The 11,421-nt window shown below is 44.6% G+C and overlaps 1 protein-coding gene across 3 annotated transcripts in view; it reads right to left on the bottom strand.

The window, feature by feature from the left end:
- The window catches only part of Clnk (cytokine dependent hematopoietic cell linker), a 192,898-nt gene extending 181,690 nt beyond the window's left edge, over positions 1-11,208 (bottom strand). The window contains exon 1 of one of the 3 annotated variants that reach the window (XM_048784193.1): positions 10,912-11,208. The gene's annotated coding sequence lies outside the window, so the exon portion shown is untranslated. The remainder of the gene's footprint in view (positions 1-10,911) is intronic. The other 2 variants (XM_048784191.1, XM_048784194.1) reach the window with 2 other exon arrangements.
- Between the last annotated feature and the right edge of the window lie 213 nt (positions 11,209-11,421).

Below are 11,421 nucleotides of genomic sequence, written 5' to 3' on the forward strand. Positions count from 1 at the left end.
AACGTATCCTGGTTGGGTGCCATGGCGACTTGTGGTAGATTGTTGGGGGTGAATTTTTGCTGCATGATGTCATTGGTGGTACAAGTTTTTCCAAAAGGAGCCCGTCGAATTGGCTTGGTGTATCTTCCTCCCCTTCTGCTTGTCATGATCGTCCAGCTAAAAATTTGGGGGGCCAAACAGAGGTGAGGCAAAGAACCTCACCCCCCCCGCTGGTACAAAGACCTCTCCAGCAGGTGTGGCTGTATACTGGACCGGTAGTCAGTGACGGGTAAGATCCAATTGCAATGGTACCAACCTAAGGACCATATGTACTGTTGGACAACCTAAGGCAGGCACGGTCCCTAAGCCACATGCTTGTTGTTTAAACAGAGAGGGGGAGATGTTGAGAGCCACATCCAAAGGGGCCCCAGCAAACTTCCAGCTGCCAGCAAACTTCCAGCTGCCGGCTGATGATTGGCTCACAGCGGCCCCAGCAACATCTAGCTGATTGGCTCCTCTGCGGTGATGCTCATTGGGCTGTTTCCCTGCCCTTTCAGACCACGGAGCTGCTCATTGGGGGACTTTTTTGGCTCCGCCCACGTGACCCAGCCAATCAGCCTCAAGAGCAGGAGGATTGTGGGAGGTGGAGAGAAGCTTGTGTGGGAGAGAGAGGCTTGTGGATAGCCGGTGATGGCAGTTGAGGCTCTGAGGATTTTTCCTGAGAGGCTGTTTTGTTTGGCGTGTGTGGTTCTAAAAATAAAGTTAGTTTCTTTTGACAAGTGGCTCCTGATTGTGCCCAGCCAGACTGCGGCAGAAAAGAGATGGATTCTTTTCTTGAGCTTCTCCTGCTTGGGAAGGTAGGGAAGATTTTAATGACAGGGAAACAAGTGTTGAATATGCATGATTATTTTTAAAATTGGGATTTCTGAATGAATGCTGCAAAAAATGAGGCTTCAGCAATATTAAATCAAGAAGCAGCTTCTACCTGAATTAAGCTGGAGAATTCTTCTTCACAAGAGTCCACATTAACTCTCTCATGGCCTGGGAAAATTTTGATGGCTGATTTTTCTTTTCTTCATTTCTTTTCCTTGATTTTTTACTTTCTGTTGGTTTTGTGGGTTAGGGTTCTGGTAAGGTCAGGTAAGCAGGCTAATGAGAATACATAAATGTCCCACCTGAGGGTGCACAGGAACAGTTCAATGTTTCTAAAGAAGAAGGAGGAATGTGTTGGATGTCTGCTTTTTGAGTATGGAGGGGACATACTTTTACTAAATCTCTCCACTCAGTGCAACTAAAAGTCTAGATATTTTGTTTTCTAAACATGAAGAAAATTGAAATGTGGGGAGAAGGTGCCAGACAGGCCAGGGAGCCTTGGATACCTAAATGACATTTTGCTTTTAATTCCCTTATGCACCTACCTTTTTTTCCTACCTTAAACCAACATCCTGATTCGTTCCCCAAGCTGTCTTTCTATTTTTCTCATCTTAAACTAGAAGCTGAGGAAGGCCAACTGACTCCGGGGAAAGAAACCTCAACATGAGCCTGTCTTCCTTCTGCCTGAAGGAACAGGAAAGGCGTGCTCGCAAGACTGCAAAGCTTCAGAAAATAACCGTCACCCAACACCACAGACAGAACTGTGGTCCACCCCCAAATCCCCACTGGGGTGCTGCCAGGGGCAGCTGAGTGGGGAGCTGGAACTGTCCTCTTGCTGGCAGGAATGAGGCCCTCCCCATGACAGTGGCAGAGGAGACCATCTCACGGAGCAGCATCAGCTATGGCTCCCTCCCACAGGGGTGGGACCCAAGGAGGCTGGGGAAGAGTACAAGGCACCTAATGCCTCCCACCTGGACTCCTACACCCACCTGACCCTGGGAGCCAGAGGCAGCGTCTCTCCTCCCTCTTCCAAATGAAGTCAGAAGAACCAGCAAAGATGTAAGTTTAAATAGGATCCAGGATGGCAGCCTCATTCCCAGGGCATGCAGCTTTCAATCAAAATCCACTCATCACACCAAGATCCAGAACGTCCTGCCTGATGAGAAGACCATCAATAGAAGGCAACAGGGAGATGGCAGAGGGGTTAGATTGATCACCTAATGCCATCCCAGAAATTGCTTCAGTGAGCAATTAGCAGCATGCGTGATAGAGATGACAGGACAAGTCTTAGCAGAGGAGGGTGAAATCTTGATGACAGGAAGAAGATACAAGGGAGAACCAAGAGGAGGTGCTAGAAATAAAAACATAATAACCCAATTAACCAAATAAAACACCCCTCAGTGGACGGGAGCAATGGCAGAAGGAGGGGTCAGAATGGAGAAGAGTGAGCGGGAAGCAGAAAGACAGAAAACAGTCTGCGTATGATGGAGAAGGGAGTGGAACTCACACACCACCACGAGCCTCTGTGAGCGCCTCACAGACCGCAGGACAAGACGGAAGGTCTAAGCCCATCAGGGGAATCCAGGAGAGAGAGAGGAGGAGGAGGGCAGGGTTAAAACAACAACTACGGGTGACTTTGCACTTAGATAAAAGGCACAAACCTACGAGGAATAGGAGTCCAGCCAAGTCCCAGCATAACAGATAAAAATAAAAAATCATATTCCATGCATCATCAATGGCCATATGGGCAATGAAACTGAAAATCAGACACCATTTCAAATCATGACAAAAAACGCTTAGATGTTCAATTAGAAAACATGCATAGGACTTGCGGGCTACAAAGTACAAAACTGATTTAAAAATTACCAAAGAAGAGCTAAATAAATGTAGAGTCAAACTTTGTCCCTGGATTGGAAGGTGGCACAGGAAAGAACTCAGTTCTCTCTGGTCTGAGATAAAGGTTTAGTAGGATTATTATCAAGATCCTACCAAAGTATTTTGTGATATAGTCAAGATTATCCTATAATATGTATGAGAAGGTGAAAAAATCGAATTGACAAAAAGCTTTTGGACCAAAAAAAAAAAAAAAAGGAATTAAATGAAAAATCAGTTTGCTCTATTGCCAGACTTATTAGGTAATGACAATAATCAAGGCTGTGTTGTATTGGCAGAAAGATAGACACCAATGGCACCAATCTTGGGGACAGAGAAAGAGACCCACATGCTCAAAAGATGTTGACAAAGGTCTGCATGAAGCTATGGAGGAGGAGGGCGTTCTAAATAGGATCCTGGACGTGCAGATGCAAAACCAAAACCAAGATTATGTCTCACATTTTACATAAAAACTACTCAAAGTGGATTTTGGACTGAAATGCAAAAATACAACAACAACAACAACAAAAACACCAAACCCACAAAAACACAAAAAAAAAACAAAACACTGGGCTTTGGGTGTAGCTCAGAGCCAGAGGTCTTTTCTAACACACGAGAGACTGAGTTCAGTCCCCAGGGATACAATAAACAAAACCAAACCAAACCAAAATAATTTAAAAAACCCACATGGTAAAACTTGTGGGGAAAAATTGGACTGAAACTTTGAGATCAAGGGCTATGCAAAGAGCACTTACACTTGATACCGGGAGCATCATTTATAAGAGGTAAAAGTGATCAACTGGACTTCATCAAAATTAAAAAAGGCTTGCTCTCTGAAAGTCACAATCGAGAGGGTGGAAGGCAAACTCTGGGTTGGGAGGAAATGTGTAAACCACAAGCTGACAGAGAACCAGAATTTAGATGGCCTAGCGACCTCTCAGAGCTCAGCAAACAAATTTCACGTAGGAAATGGTGGAGCGACAGGAGCAGGCATTGCAGGGAGGAGCCCAGAAGGCAAGGGGCACAGGAGGGTCCTCCTCACCAGTCCTCAGGACCCTGCAAATAAAACCAAGGAGAGCTCACCACAGGCCTATTAGAAAGGCTAAAGTAAGAGCCCTGGGACATTTGCTTTCCATCACACCATGAAGATGTCATTAGGTGCAATGAGATGACGGTAGAGATCTAAGCAACATAAAAATATAAAATATACAGTGACAAAATCACGGGCTGACACAGGTGTGGGAGACTGGATTATGCATGCATTGCTCTTGGGAATGGAAGCCAGGACAGGTGTTCTAGAAAACCTTCTGGCTGTTTCTTTAAGCACTATCAACTATAAACTGCAGTCTTAGATTTGGAAACTTGCATTCACACAAAAACTCTCACCCTGTTCATAATAAACTCCCAAATGGAAACAGCACAAATGTCCTTCAGTTTGTGGATGAGTAAGCAAAGAGTGGTATATTTGTATCATCACATACTACTCAACAATAAAAAAATGAATGAATGATACACACACATGACTTGAATGAATCTTTGGAGAATAATATTGAGTGGGAAAAAAGCCAGATTAGAAAGATTATTTACTGTGCAATTCCATCAATGCAACAGTGTGGAAATGAGAAGGTTGCAGATGTGGAGAATAAAAAAGAAGCAGTTGCCAGGGATTGAGGAACCCTACCTATGAGCAGTGCTGCTTTGGGGACCAAGCCTTCATTATATCAGCCTTTGGGGGACGTTCCAGGTCCAATCCATAGCACCCAGTCACTCTCTGCTTTCATAAGCAGGTCTTGAATACAAGGCAACAGGGGATTTTGGGGCCATGAACAATCTTGGGATTTGACTTGGAAATCCAACCCAACTCTGCAAGGACCTCTAGGGATCTGATGCCTCTTCTCTTTCCACTGGCAAGATTCTCAGCAAAGCTATTGCTTTTTCTGTCATCTTGAGGACGTGAAGTCTAGAGAGGGTGAACAGTCATACTAATAGGGGGGTTGAATGCTAAAGACCAGTTTGAAAGTTGTGGAAAATTCTATGGTGAACTCAAAGCCACTGAAAGGTCACCCCATAAGTAATCAGTAAGGACTCAGACTGGGGGTTGTTTTCATTTTCTTGCTGTGTTAATGGTGGGGCAGAATGGGGTTCATTTAATTGACTTCCAGATTCATAGCTTTACACACTGTTAAATGGGGTTAAGCCTATTCATGCACAGCAGGTGGAAGCCCAGCGGGGCTCAGCCATTCTGAATTGTGGTCAGGCAGGACTCATTGAAATAGAGCATGTGACACCCTTTGGGTAGCAATGCCATTGCTGGGTGTGGACCTAGGGAGAGCCACAGGCTTATATGTGATGGGACACACAGGATGCTGCCTGGAGTTTGTGGAGATGAGGAAATAGAGAGAGAGCTTACACCTCTCTAGAGAAATGAGTGAATGAAATACAAGGGATGAAAATAGTGGGACTCTGGGCAGCAGCGAGAACAAACGAGGTAGACTAGTGGGTACCAGAACCAGAGACTGCCCAGTGCCTGATAACCTACACCATTCAGGGCCCCGCCTGATTCTAGTGAATCAGAAAATCTGATATTGGAGCCCAGCCATCTGTTTTTAATTAGTCCTCTAGAAGATTCTGATGTTCACTGAAAGTCAAAGGCTACTGAACTAGATAGAGGTATGCATGAGTAGATATTGAAACACTCTTAAATTAAAAGATTTTGCCTCTCAGTGGATATTTGACAATGCCTGGGACACATATGTCATGATTAGGGAAGGGATTCTGGAATCTACCACTGAAGCCAGTGACACTGTTGAACATGGGACAACGTACAGCAAAGAATTATCCAGTCCTGGGTGTCAATGGCGACAGCATTGAGGAACTCTGAAGCATTTGCCTTGCTATTCCTCTCATCTCCCTAAATAGTGCTTAGAAGCAGACTTACTGTGAGTTTCTACCTCAGTGTTCTTTTGTTCTATTGGGAGAAGAAACATCAACAGAACAATATTTTATCCTGAAGTGTATGAATAACAAAAAGCATCTATTTGGTTGACCATAGTTTGGAGACGTAGACTGACCTAATGCCGAAGGCAAGGTGTCCAGTTTCACCCTAGTTAACAGGCACCTTCAACAACTGGTTACTGCAGGTTTGCCATCTCCTCGGTGGTCACTGGTCTGTGGTGTAGCCTTGCTCTTGATTTCAATACATGTATGTAATATCATTCTGTACTTACTGAACTCTAAACATATCCAAGATTGATTGCATTACAGGGCCATTAATTATTTTAAGGAAACATTTTTCCAGAAACTTTAACCAATATGCATGTTATACATAATAATTGCTGTCAGCTTCCTGGCAGTACATAATCATTGTTGGTATCTCATACTGGAATGTTTGCCTCGTGGCTGAGAATGCCCACTCTTCTGAATGTGTCTCTGTGTTCCATTTGGCATAAGCTTCTTTGCACTGGAGGCTCTTTGGAGTCACATCCAGTTGTACTGAGTTGGTGCCATGGTTTGCTCTTGATGTTGACTAAACCTTTGAACTGTAAGAACAATACTAACATTTTTGAGAAAAAGGCAATTTACATGCAATTAATTACCTGTCCACTCTGCTCTTTCCCTTGCAACATTCCCTTGGCCATGTTCCTTCAATGTTTAATGTCCAGTTCCTATGCAGAGCAAAATTAAATCAATGAGGAATGGAAAACACATGCTGGAAGTTTTCCATGGAACATAACTAGGTGCAGCCTGAAGACAATATGTTTTTTATTGCCATTTCCCCCCAAAAGAACAGGATATAGAATACAGATGCATATTAATAAGTCAAAGCCCTAACTTTATTTAAGTAAACCATCAGGAAGTTGGACAGCACAATCTGTGGGAGTCCAGTCACGCCACTTCACTCAGAGTACCTCTGGGTTCCCACCTGCTCATTGAGGGGTCCCCGGTGTCCACCATCTATGGCTGTCCTTGCTCCAGTGGAAGCTTACCCCTGCATCACTGACCTTCACATTGGGCAGACTGTCCTTCTGCAGGGTGGTGGTCCCGCATGGTCCCCACATCACTGAGGGATGCCATCATTTAGGTCACTGTTCTCAGAAATCAGAGAGTCACTGGACAAGTCCCGTGTTCCCACCCTTAATATCAATCCACTAACAAGTCTCATTGATGCTGCTGTGTCCAAAGTGTATTCTAAAATCTGCCCAAGCCTCTCTCCTTGATTCTTACTCGCTGTAGACTCCAGGAGTTCTTGCTGGTTGAGTATAATGACCTTGAAATGAGAAATGCTTTATTTTTACTTTATCTTATTTTTATAGTTATACCTTTTGTTATTATTTAAGTGTACATATTATGGGGTATAGTTTGGAAATTCAATATATGTATACAATGTATAATGATGAAACCAAGGTATTTCACATTTTCATCTCCTTAAATATTTGTTAAAAAAATTTAGTTTGCCTGTAATCATCATTCGTATTTATGAGGTTCAGTGTGATATTTCGGTGTATGCATACAACATGTACTGATCAAATCAGGCAATTTACATTTCCATTTCCTTATCATTACTTTATGTTTGGCGTCTTTGAGCTCCTTTTAGTTACTCAAAAAATATATAATAGGTTATTGTGATGGATCATCGCCCCTCTGTGCTGGACACACCAGAACTGGCTTCTTCTGTCTAATGGTGTGCTGGTGCCAATCTTGTAATGCATTTTTAATCATGTGTTTGAACACAGGTCTGGCTGGCTCCAGATTTTCCATTTCCCCTGCCTCAGAGGGGACTTCCAGCCACAAATGAAGCATGTTCTGTTCTCTAGACATAGAAATAGGACCACCACTGAAATTGATGTTTCCTAGTCCCCCAGGGCCTTAAGATTTAGAGGAAGAAATTAACCAATCACAGTCTTACATGCTTCATGAACTGGAAGCGTAGAACGGCTGAGATTTCCATGCACACCTAGCATGACGTCCTCCAGCTCACGCTCCGGAGTACATCTAACTGTCTCAGTGTGTGCACTTTCTGTCCTCACATGCCTCCTGTACGTATTTCACCTGGCATGGATCTAAGCATGAACTGTGGCCTGTCTTTAATCTACATGCGTGCAAACACTATGTATACATGGACTTACTAAGGGTAGGTTAGCAAGGAAGACTACAGTCAAGAGCTATTTACCTCCTGTCAACAAAAACCTCAAATGAAATACCAGACAATCTTTTTCTTAACTCATTCTGACTGGGCACCCACACAGAACTGGTGGCCAGACCCCAGCCTCCTGCCATGGGCTGCTGTCCATTTCACGTAGCCCAGCTAGCCACATCCTTTGTACCTTAGCTTCTGCACACCAACTCTTTGGGCTTCCCCTTAACCTCAAGTAGCTCATCAATGCTATTCCAAAAGAAGACAGCCTCCCCCTAAGGAACTCTCCTTCACCTAAGGTGATATACTATTATTCTCCCGTGAAGGGGGCTAAAGATTTCAGCACAAGTTAAATGTTCCTGATGATTTGAGTTTAATATTCTTTTTACAGTTATTGAGAGCTTCATAGGAGCTGGGCATTACTTTGTTGCCAGGGACATCATAATGGGGTGCAAAACCCAGCAAGAATTACATGTAACAGTGTCAGACATTGTTAATGAGTGGCTACAGAGGAAGAAGCCATTTAGGAAGAGATTCAGTAAAAGATATCATGCACACGTGAGTCTAAGCTAGACTGGGGGTCTGAGAAGGGAGCCACAAGAAAGCGAGGGTGGGAGAGTCCCACGCAGCGGATGCTTCTCAAAGGTCGACAGTGACCTCCTCAGGAGCAGCCCTCCTGGTGCTGAGCATTTGTGCACTTCTGTGGCGCGGCCCTTCTCACTGTGGCTGATGTCCAACCACCCTTGTGGAGCGTCTGCTCATGGACCGTGGAAGACGAGCCCAGCAGCCATCAGGAGGCTGCATTTCCAGCACACGGAAAGGACCCCTAGTAAAAGTCACCAGGAAGCAATGAGTTTTGAGTATTTCTTCCCTTTGTTTTAATACGATTTATTCATGAGCTTATGCAAGTTAATTTTAATAATAGCGCTGTTGACAATCAGTTTGTACAATTCCTGAAAATTTAAAGTCAGTCCCTATGAGCCCATTCAGGCTGTATCCTGCTTACACCTGAAAGCAGAGTGGATTCAACAAGGTGTGTGAAGGACGAGGAGGAAACAGCCTGTGCAAGGCCTAGGTGGGGCTTGGCACGGTTTGTAAGTAGAGGGGAAAGGCCCTGCTGTGGGGGGCAGGGATCCTGTGGTCACTGAGTGGTTTCATTCCAATTGGGTAAAGAGGGCCAAGGGTTAAGCTCTGAATGGGGATTAAATTTTTAGAGGACAGAAGAGTTAAGAACTGATGAACAAAGAACAGAGAAATTGTGTCGTGCACATTATAAGTAGATGTTTAAACACACCGCCACTTGAGGATAAAAGCAACCTTATCTTTAAAATAAGTAGCCACAGGAAGCAAGGTGAGTCAGGTGTGGTTTCCCTTCCTCCCTCTTCACGGGTTTCTACCTTTGAAACATCACTTCCTCCAAGTGTCAGACGATTGTATCTGCTTATACATTTTACCAACATGATCCTAGGAAGGGTGGGGATTTTTACGCCACTCCCTTTTGGTGAGAATGGAGGACAGTAGGAAGTAGACGCTGTAGCTTCTCATTTTCAGAAACTCCTTGTGCAAGAGTTCAGAGAACCAAAGATCAGGGAGACTAAGGGATATCTTCAGATAGAAGGGAAAATCTACCAGGGGCATTGACCTCCATGTCTCCTCCATCCCCCAGGTTTGAGTCATGGCTTCTAGATTCCAGGCTCCCTGTCTCTGTGGGTGTTTGTCCTGGTCGCCCCTCTGACAGGACCCCTGAAGCAGGTACAGTCCTGTGTCTTTTCCCAAACCCTGTGCCGCAGCCCACCTCTGGCCACCCACCCTGGGTATTCCTGACCACGCCCACCCCTCCCCTTCACTGCTAGTTTAGACTCTGTCCCCATCAGTCCTGGCTGGGGTTGATGTTAGGAAGAATACCTTTGGAGATAGTCAAATTCCTACTTTCCAGTGTATTAACTCTTTGACACCTGGGAAGCGAGGGGAGCTCTCTGGGCCTTAGTTTTCTGGTGTATAAAATAAGAATTGGAATCTTTTTTTCAGGTTAGGAGTTGAGAAAATTTTCAAAGTACCTGGAATGATGAGTGAATGATAATGTACTAATTTCTATAATTATTATTTTTTATCTGTTCCCTAACCTGCCACCAGTCTAGGTACTTTTCAAAGGCCTGACAATTTACTGATTCATTCTGAGCACGTGCCACGTGCCAGACACCACCCTGCCGACTTCCTCTTGCTGGCCAGAGTCATAGGAGCTATTTCCCCAGTGCAGGGTACATTTTGTCCAGGGGATGCTTTAGCCACTTTTCAGCTGCTAGGCTACATGCTAGAGAGCTGCAGGACCACATCCAGGTGCGACTGCTCCCAGAGAACCAATATTCCTGTGCATCCTCCAGGCTTGGCGTCTTTCTCCGAAGAGCCAGGTCTGGGTGCATTCTCCTTAAAGTCCATTTTAAAAGTTAATGTCTGGCTTGCCAACTTGCTAGACATTGTGTCTTTTGTTCCCTTTTATCTAATTATTTATTTAGGAGGAGACATGGGAAGGAGATGAAGTACTATTCAATAATCACGTCTATGTGTCTGTACTTGGGTGGAAATTTTAAGTCATTATCTCATTTCTTTCCTCAAACAACCACATGAAGAGGCATCCTTTGCCTGCTTCTGTAATTAAGCTAGATGAAGGTCAGAGAGATTAAGAAACTGGCTCCCAATTCCAGGATTTGTGAAGGCCGAACGAGGACAGAAGAGCTAAGAACTGATGAACAAAGAATAGAGAAATTGCCTCAAAATTTGTCCTCAAAACCTGAGTATAGTGTTGCATGCAATTCTGGAAATTTAGCACATTCTTGGATTTGGCAGTGGACCAACTGCTACCACCACTTGGAATGCTAGAACGAGGTCAATGGCATTGTTCTGTCAAGCAAGAGGGTCTTGACGTCACTCAGCCCCGTCATTCCCGCCTCTTTATGAGAGAATTCTGCTTTCTTTTAAGGGGATCAGTCTGTAGACAATGTTGTCATTTTCACCATTACCAGAAGCATAAGAAAAGGAATGTTTAATGGACTCACCGTTGAAGCTGCAGCAACTTAGTAAGAAACAGGGCTGAACGACTTGCAAGCGCCTTCACCAAGTGTCTTTCACCTTAGGGCCCAAATCCCAGCTGCTGTAACCAACAGAACCAGCAGGTTTTCTTCTCTGTCAAAATGCCCAGTGCCTTACATCAGTGCTTGTTCAGAAAACTCAGCCTTTGTAGCTCCCTTGTGAGGATCTGGGACTCTCAGGATCTTGTCCATTCAATAAGCACAAAGAGAAGCCAAAGCAGACGGAAAGCCCCTGCCTGTCCCTGATGAGGACAGGAAGCTGCCAGCAAGAGCCCGAACTCTGCGGGCTTGGGGACAAAGCAGGTGGGCAGAGCCCAGGCAGGGCCACAAGCCCAGCTCACACCTGCTGTTGACATCAAACAGTCCCGTGTTCCCCTGGCACCTGTCTTTATGTCCGTGAAGGCTGAGCTCTGAGCACAGGAAACTCAAGGCTTTTTGTCCCCATTAGAATCTTCCTAAAGCAAAGGTAAAATGTGC

This window comes from Marmota marmota, unplaced genomic scaffold (genome assembly GCF_001458135.2).
Source record: "Marmota marmota marmota unplaced genomic scaffold, marMar, whole genome shotgun sequence".
NCBI lineage: Eukaryota > Metazoa > Chordata > Mammalia > Rodentia > Sciuridae > Marmota > Marmota marmota.